Raw genomic sequence first — 9035 nt, 5'->3', positions numbered from 1 at the left:
TGTCTAACAGTGAAAAACACTGCCTCTGCCCCGCCACCCCACCAAGAGTCAGACCCAAGGCTGCTGTCCTGCAAGACTCCTAGACCTACCCCATGCCCCCTCTCCCCAAGAGAGGTGATGGCAGAAACTCCTTCCAGGCCAGCTGCCTTCAGGGACTTCCTTACTTAGCCTCTGACGTGAGAAGATCCCCCTGACTACCTATGGGTTCTCAGGATCTTTCGAGCTGGAAACAGGATGATTATGAAAACAATATATATGGATTTAAAAAGTGGCATAATTTGTGTAATGTATCGACTGATTTATCTTGAGACGAAGCCACTCTTGTGATGCTCAAAAACAGTCCAAGCCTTAGTCATTTCTGAAATTACAAAAGTGCAGATCTGTGACCCATTTATCACGGTCTGTGAATGGCAAGGTTGGCTCCCTGGATCCATTCCCTTACCTTCCTTCTCCTTCCTCTTCCCATTTCTCAAAAAGTTGCTGATATAATCTGGGTCACTTACAGCACTTAAATTTACAAAGTGTTTTACGGTCAGTTGAATCTTATGAATATTTCATAGGGCAGGATCTCTCTGCTAATTTAGGACTGAGAAGCAAAGGCAAGGAGGGAGTTCTAGGGAACGCCTTCCAAAAGTGTCCGCAGGGACTGAGGGGACCTTCTTAAGGGGGACTGTTTCCCCCTTAAAAATCTCCTCCCCAGGAAAGCTTCTCTCTCCATCTACATTGGGAAAGAATAAGAGAACTGCTTTGACCCACATTGCCCCCAGCACTGTTCTGGGTACCAAGCAGATTCAGAAGAGACTTGAAGCCTCCTCACCCAGTAGACACCTAACCACCACCACCACAACCATCGGGCTTCCCAGGTGACACAGTGGTAAAGAACATACCTGCCAATGCAGGAGATGCAAGAGACGTGGGCTGGATCCCTGGATAGGGAAGAACCCCTGGAGTAGGAAATGGCAACTCGATCCAGTGCTCTTGCCTGGAAAATTCCGTGAACGGAGGAGCCTGGCGGGCTACAGTCCGTGGGCTTACCAAGAGTCAGACGTGGCTGAGCACGCACACACCACCACCACCACCAATACACTGGCACATCACCTAAGAACACTATTATAAAACAGCTCTCAACATTCTCCTTTTTCTAAAGTCAACAGAGAAAATGCACAAGATATGCATGGATAAAATTTTGGTAATTACTGACAAATTACCCTCCAAATAGATTTACTCTCCCTCCCCTGCCCTACGGGTGTGCCATTTTCCTACCTGACCACCAACATGGACGCGATCAATCTGTATTTTTATGTTTTGCTTTGTCATTGAGAACAGGATGGGGGGAATCTTGTTTTTGTTCACTCTGTATTTCATTTATTGTTACTTAGGTTAAGCATCATTATATTTTTTTTAAATGCTAGGAAAAAAATTTGGAGAAACATCCTAAATTGCAGACCCTGGTTGTTCATCTTCATGGGATAGGAATATAAGAGATTTATACTTTCCATATATGTGCTTCTGTAGTGTTTAAACTATGCATGACTTTGTTTTTTTTTCCCCTGACTTCAAGAGTAAAGTTTTTTAAGTAACTAGTGGGACATTTTTTAAAATTATATCAATGATTATTCAGCATCAATTAATTATGCAGGGCAATCTTTGGGGCAGAGAACACAAACTAATAAAGGTGAGTCCTCGCTCCTTGATATTCACTATCTAGTTGAGTGAATAAAATATACTCACACTCACTTTTTTTTAAAGAGCAAATTTTACCTTCAATGCTCTCTTTTTTAAAAAAAAAGAAAAAACTTCTTTATTTATTTGGCTGCACCACGTTTTAGTTGTGTGTGACATTCAAACTCTTAGTTGGGGCATGTGGAATCTAGTTCCCTGACCAGGGATTGAACCGGGGCCCCTTGCATTAGAAGCAGGGAGTCTTAGCCACTGGACCACCAGGGAGGTCTCTCACCTCACTTTTAAAATGAAGCAACAATACAAAGCTTGTCAGCAAACTCTTCTCTCACTGAGAACCCCGTCACTCCTCTATGGTTCCTTCACGCCCACATAGGTCTAGCATGTCACCACGATGGTGAGGTTTTTGTTTACTCTATGACAGTAGATACTCTGCCAACATTTAGGGTCTAAGAGAATGCAGAGGACAAGAGTCTTTTTGAAAAAACCTCGGAATAGAACAGAAATAGCCCACTTGGAAGGCTGATCTTTTGGGACAATTAGATTTCAGATAAGCACTGACCTAAGAGAGGATAAGCAGAGGCCAATGCACACATCTGCTGGTGAGAAACCAGCACAGAAATTCTGTGGGCAGGTTTGTGATGGTGCAATGCCCTTTAAGCAGGTTTTTCTCAGGGGGAGGAAAGAATCTGAGGAGGAGGGGGTCTTCCATCCCAAATAACACAAATCTCACTTTGCTTCCTAGGAAAGGTTCAGTCTTCAAAAGAGGTAAGTACTGAATTGTTTTAACACACTCTGGCCTATATAGTCCATGGAATTTTCCAGGCCAGAATACTGGAACAGGTAGCCTTTCCCTTTTCCAGGGGATCTTCCCAACCCAGGGATCGAACCCAGGTTTCCGCATTGCAGGCAGATTCTTTACCAACTGAGCTATGAGGGAAGCCCCCAAAGGGTATAAAAGATGATAATAAATTAAAATGGATATGCTCATAAATTTTTACTTGATTACTAATGGGAATGTAAATCAGTATTTCTGAAAAATAATTTGACTTTTTTGATACTGTAATTCTATTTCTAGGATTCTATCACTAAGGAAATACTTCTAATTGTGGGGAAAGCTTTCTGCAGAAAGATGTTCCTGACAGCATTATTTATAATAGCAAAACTGGAAACAGCATCAGGGAGAGTCTTATCCAACAAAAGAGGATGATTCAATAAACATGGAAACGTCCACTTACTAGAATATTATACTGCCCTGAAAATGACGTTTCAAGTTTCACATTGGGATGTTATGCAATTCAATAATGCATTGCTGTGAATCTATCCTAAAGAAATAATTGAAAAACACAGGAAAGTAAAAACACCCTAATGTTCAACAATAGAAACATTAAGTAAGCTTCCAGTGGTTCTTCCAAACTCAGCTCAAGTGGTACTTCTCCTGGGAAATCTGCCCTCACCCCTGGGCCAGCTCTGGGCTCCCATGATACCCTGAGCACTGCCCACCACAGCATGACCCCAGGGTTCAATTCCTATGTGCCAGTCTAAGCACCTCAAAGTCAGGGAGCTTGACTTTGTTGGTTTAGTACTCCCAACCCAGCACAGTAAACCAGCATCCAAACGTCTATATTATGTAAGATTACATATGTAATCAGGGCATTTGCCTTTGAGGGCTGCCATAACCAAATACCACAAACCTGGTGACCTAAACAAGTCACAATTTATTGTCTCCCGATTCTGGAGGTCACAAGTCTGAAATAAAAGTGTCAGCAGAGTTGATGCCTTTTGAGAGCTGTGAGGGAAGGATCCACTCCAGGTCTCTCTTCTTGTCCTGTGAATGGATAACATCTCCATCTCAGTCTGTCTCCGAATTTCCTCTTTTCATAAAGATACCAGTCGGGCTGGACTAGGACCCACACCAATGACCTCCTCAATACAGACCTTATCTACAAATAAACTGACAACCTGAGATAAAGGGAGTTAGGACTTTCACAGTGCATTTTAGGGGGACACAATTCAACCCATAACAATCAGCAAATGTGTAGATTTATGAGAGTTCAGAACAATTTTTAAATGCCTGTTTTATAATGTTTAATTTTAAAAGGGGTATATCCATGTATAGAGTAAGAATTCTTAACTTGGGTTTTATTTTAGAGTCCATGATCATCCCCACATTAACCACTAATGGTAGAAGTTCTCAAATTTTCTTTAAAGAAATAAAATGTGAAGGTAATAAACCAAAATATTAATGGTATATGCCTCAGGGTGATATTATGGATGCCTGGAATTGTTTCTCAATTTTCTGTAGTAGTTTCAAATTACTGTTATAGTCAGGGAAAAAAAGCACCTTCCACTTTTTTAAAAACAGAAAAATGGTATTTTTAAAGATTTAAGGACTTCCCTGGCAGTCCAGTGGTTAAGAATCTGCGCTTCCACTGCAGACTGCATGGGGCCGATTCCTGGTCAGGGAACTAAGATTCCAAATGCTACATGGTACAGCCAAAAAAACCTGAGTTTAGAAATATGTAAAAATGAACATGTTTCACACAAATAGTATATTCTCAAACTGCAAAATAAAATATTAGGGAAGAAAAGAGAAAAAATATATAATGCTCACAGTGTTCATTAACAGAAGTTATAGAAAGAGTTTTGGGTATTTCTTCCTAATTTTTGTGTGTTTTCCAAATTTTTAAATAATGAATTATATTACTCGCATAATCAGAACAATACAATATATCTTAATTAAGAACATGCAGTTTTATTCGGTTGTAAAAAAAAAGTATTTGGTTGTATATTAAATATTCAATATTAAGAGGGGAATTAGCACATTATGGTACAATGACAAAATTTAGCTTTTAAATGACCATTATGAACATACAGAAACAGGAAACAGCTTATGAGACAGTTCTGTGGGGAAAAAAATTGTAACACAGTAAATTATACAAATTATAACCAGTAAAATATATCCATATGCCGGCAGTAATTTGCAAAAATGAGTATCTATTGAAAGTAGGATTATGTGTTATTTTTAAAGATTCGATATAGTTATATATTTTCATTTTACAGTATTTATGAAAATGTATTCTAAGTATTCTTAGAAAATGTTCTTTTCTAAGAATATCTGTAAATCTTTTTACACTGTCTGAAATAGCTTCCAGCCATTCCAAGAATCAACTTCTTGACTAGAAGATGACTGGTAAACTTCAGTCTAGTCTGGCTCCCAACAAACAACCCACAGTATTTGTTACAACTCAGTGCTTGGTTTCACCTTCACTTGTTGGTGGAAGTGCACATGGATACACCCTTTCCAAAGGACAATTTGTCAGTATTTGTTAAACCCATTAACGTTTCACTCCCTTTGTGCATTTCCACATATCTGGGAAACAACTCTACATATGTACAAAGTAAAGGTTAATAAGAATGAACAACTGGTCTACCTAGGGCGGCCCTTTCTCACAGGGGGCTATAAGAAGTACAGTTTCAGTCAGAAAGCAGTTGAGAGACTTACAATAACTACTAAATGGAAAGCTCATGCAGCTTTGATTCACTGCCTGGTTTACTATTTCCTTTGATGTCTTTATTTCTGGCAACCAACCAGAAACAAGGGTGTTGATTCAACTCTACATGTTCCAATCATATGCATGCCAGTACAGATGCTAAGATACAGATTTAGTTGAAACATGCACATTTTAGATTGTTTTCTTCTTAGCTCCCAGCTTCACAAACAGAATTTAAAGTACAGCAACTCTTATTTGAAACAGTCATAGAATGGGAGCCATATATGCTCTCATTTTTTCTTATTTTTGCTTAAACAGGAAATGTCCAGATCTTAGGTTTGGGCTCCTAGAGTTTGTCTCCTAAATAAGTGTGTTTCCGTCCATCTGTTCATATTTACATCATGAGTCTTGAGATTGTTGCCTTCTGACAATTTATAAGTAAGACAAATTTCTCATTTTACATTGACTCCCTCAGTGGTAGGGAGTACAAATATTCTGATCAGATCAAGAAATATTTGATCTGATATTTGTATAAAGTACAAATATTCTGATCAGTTCAAGAATGTAAGTTAAATTATATCTCTTCAGTGTAGGCTATAAAGGAGGCAGAGTAGAAGTACAAATAATTTCAAGCCAAAATGAAATTAATGAATTAGGCTTATTTCTAGACTATATTCAATTAACAATGTAGTGGGCAATTTTCAGATTAAAAAAGAGAAAAAATTTTACAAGTTATTGATACTTATAGTTTGTCAATGAAAGCATCTTTATGAACACTGATCATATCTATTTGTGGACCACTACACATTCTGAACATTTTTTTCTCGACCTCAAGCTAATGACAGCTTTAGAGGTGAGAAGCAAAAGATAAAAGGAAGCTGGGTGAGTTGTATAGTATTTCATGGGGCCATCTGGGGAAGTCTGGCAGATAAGCATTACCTCCTGTATCCCCTTCATACACAGCATTACCCGTTGTCAATTTTTTTGGTTTTTTTTGGGTGCACTGCTGTGACTTGTGCGATCTTAGTTCCCCAACCAAGGATTAAACCCAGGTCCACAGCAGTGAAAGCCCAAGTCTTAACCACTGGACCTCTGGGGAATTCCCTATAAGATGTCAATTTTTAAGCCTCAAGTCCCACCATTAACTGGATTGACAGTTGCTTAGAAAACAAATTTTTTAAAAAACCATTCGCACTAGTAATGTGAGATGTTACTTTACAAAATAATGTTACTTCTCTTAAAATCAACACTATGCATCAGGGACACAGACATTCTCTGGTGAGACTTACGATTAGGCAACCCTAGAAGGATAAGAATAAAGACAAGATTTTATAAGGAAAGAAAAACCAAGAAATGACACCTTTGAAGAAAAACAAGTTTTAGTCAATTCTCTAGACCTACAGCAGTGATTACATAAAAACAAAAAACAAAGGCAAGGGAGCAAAAACTTATAGTGTGCCTGAATTCAAAACGTGAGATGCCTGATCAGGAATATAAAAATCGACAATGTCTGATTTAAAGAATCTCTATTAACCACAAAGGAAGTAGAAGCAAAGCATGACGACAGGCCAGTGACCATGGGGGCAGGTGAGAGGTCAGGAAGCAGGCAGTGGCCTCTCTGCCTCTGGGGCTTTTCCTGGCCAGGTGTGAGCCCAGGTACCTGGGAACCTGAATCCTCCTCACAGAGCCATTACACAGACATTACACGTTGCCCTGAGCAATCAGCAGTCGTGGGAGCAGGAGAGTGAATGACTTTGGTTGTTTCGGGAGATGGGGTGTTGGGGGGCAGTGTGCTAGCAGCAAGAAACAGTGTGATTTGTCCTGCCTTGTAGAGGAAGCCAGTCATAGCCCAGATGCTGAGAGATGGGGAGATTTGGTGAGATGCTGAGATGGTGGCAGCAAGATCGTCTCCTTCTAACCTGGAGCCAGGCGTGTCAGCACCTGTCACCCTGAGGTTTTCCGCTGAATCCCCAGGTGCTGTATCCACACTCCTGGCACAGGCTATCCAGAGAGGGACTGACAGGAAAGCACCCAACGAATTTTTGGCAGGTCCACCGTGAAGCAGGACTATTGCCAGAGACAAGCGAAGATCCAAGAAGCACAGCAACCTCCAATAACTAGCTGTTCCTGCTCCTCCAAGGGGCTCCTTCACCCAGCAGGCATGTACCGTAGATTCACTAACTCTGGGCCAATCAGTCACCTAGAGTTTGACCTTATGGGACTGGAACTTGAAGTGATAAGCATGTGCATATATAATACATACAGGCATTTATATTCATGTGTTTGGAGATGGAAGGGAGGGAGGAAGGATGGACTGCAAGCAGAAATGGTCACTTCTCGTTTAGGGAAAACACAGGAGATGGAACTACACAACCTCTTACCTAATCCACTATCTGTAGGATCTTGTACAAATCTCTACACCGTTACTTAAAAGAAAGGTATTTCAAGAAGCTATTCCAATAGGCACTGTGTTCTGTGCAGTAGACTAAGATTACACTAGTTTTATCATGAGAAAGCTCCTATAAAATCTAACTGATAAAGAATTAAGATTTATTCTACCTGTCCTATTTTGAACTGTACCAAATAGTAAATGAGTAATCAAAATAGTGAACCGAATAGTAAATGAGATAAAGTTTCTCTTTACAGTTCAGCTAATAAAGAAGAAATAATGCAATCCATATATGTGTTTAGCAGTACCCAATGAATTAAACAGCCACTGAAAACAAAGAGGTCACTACCTATTAGAAGGTATAAAAATAGGGAATTATCTGGCAATCTGTTAGTTAGGGCACCATGCTTTCACTGCAGGGGGCATGGGTTCAATTCCTGTTTGGGGAACTAAGATCCCACGTGCCAGTGCAGTGCAGCCAAAGAAAAAGAGGAAAGAAATTACAAAAATGAAAGCAAAATTATAGATGTTACAATATCTATAATATCAGTTCAGTTCAGTAGTTCAGTCGTGTCCTACTCTTTGAGACCCCACAAACCACAGCACGCCAGGCCTCCCTGTCCAACACCAACTCCCGGAGCCTACCCAAACTCATGTCCATTTTAAGTATAAAAAATAAATGATAATTAAAAAAAGAAAACCATAAAAATACCAGAAGAAACTATGGATTAATATTTTTACAATTTTAGGAGTACAAAGGCCTTTTCATATTAATCATAAAAGCCCCTCAATTTTTTTTAAATTAATTTATTTTTTATTGAAAGATAATTGCTTTACAGAATCTGGCTGTTTTCTGTCAAACCTCAACATGAATCAGCCATAGGTATACATATATCCCCTCCCTTTTGAAACTTCTTCCTATCTCCCTCCCAACCCCAACCCTCTAGGTTGATACAGAGCCCCTATTTGAGTTTCCTGACCCATACAGCAATTTCCTGTTGGCTACCTATTTTACATACAGTAATGTAAGTTTTCCATGTTACTCTTTCCATACATCTCACCCTCTCCTTCCCTCTCCCCATGTCCATAAGTCTATTCTCTATGTCTGTTTCTCCACTGTTGCCCTCTAAATAAATTCTTCAGTACCATTTTTCTAGATTCCGTATATATGTGTTAAAATATGGTATTTCTCTTTCTCTTTCTGACTCACTTCACTCTGTATAATAGGATCTAGATTCATCCACCTGTTCTTTTTATGGCCAAGTAAATGGTTTTTCCAGTGGTCAGGTATGGATGTGAGAGTTGGACTGTGAAGAAAGCTGAGTGCCGAAGAATTGATGCCTATAGACTGTGGTGTTGGAGAAGACTCTTGAGAGTCCCTTGGACTGCAAGGAGATCCAACCAGTCCATCCTAAAGATCAGTCCTGGGTATTCACTGGAAGGACTGATGCTGGAGCTGAAACTCCAGTACT

General features: G+C 39.7%; 1 protein-coding gene across 1 annotated transcript in view; it reads right to left on the bottom strand.

Moving 5' to 3' along the window:
* ANKRD6 (ankyrin repeat domain 6) overlaps positions 1 to 9035 on the bottom strand; it is a 183967-nt gene that overhangs the window by 133799 nt on the left and 41133 nt on the right. The gene's annotated exons all lie outside the window — the stretch shown is intronic.

This window comes from Bison bison, unplaced genomic scaffold (assembly GCF_000754665.1).
Source record: "Bison bison bison isolate TAMUID 2011002044 unplaced genomic scaffold, Bison_UMD1.0 scf7180017864035, whole genome shotgun sequence".
Lineage (NCBI taxonomy): Eukaryota > Metazoa > Chordata > Mammalia > Artiodactyla > Bovidae > Bison > Bison bison.
This window is presented reverse-complemented; position numbering and strand designations above follow the sequence as displayed.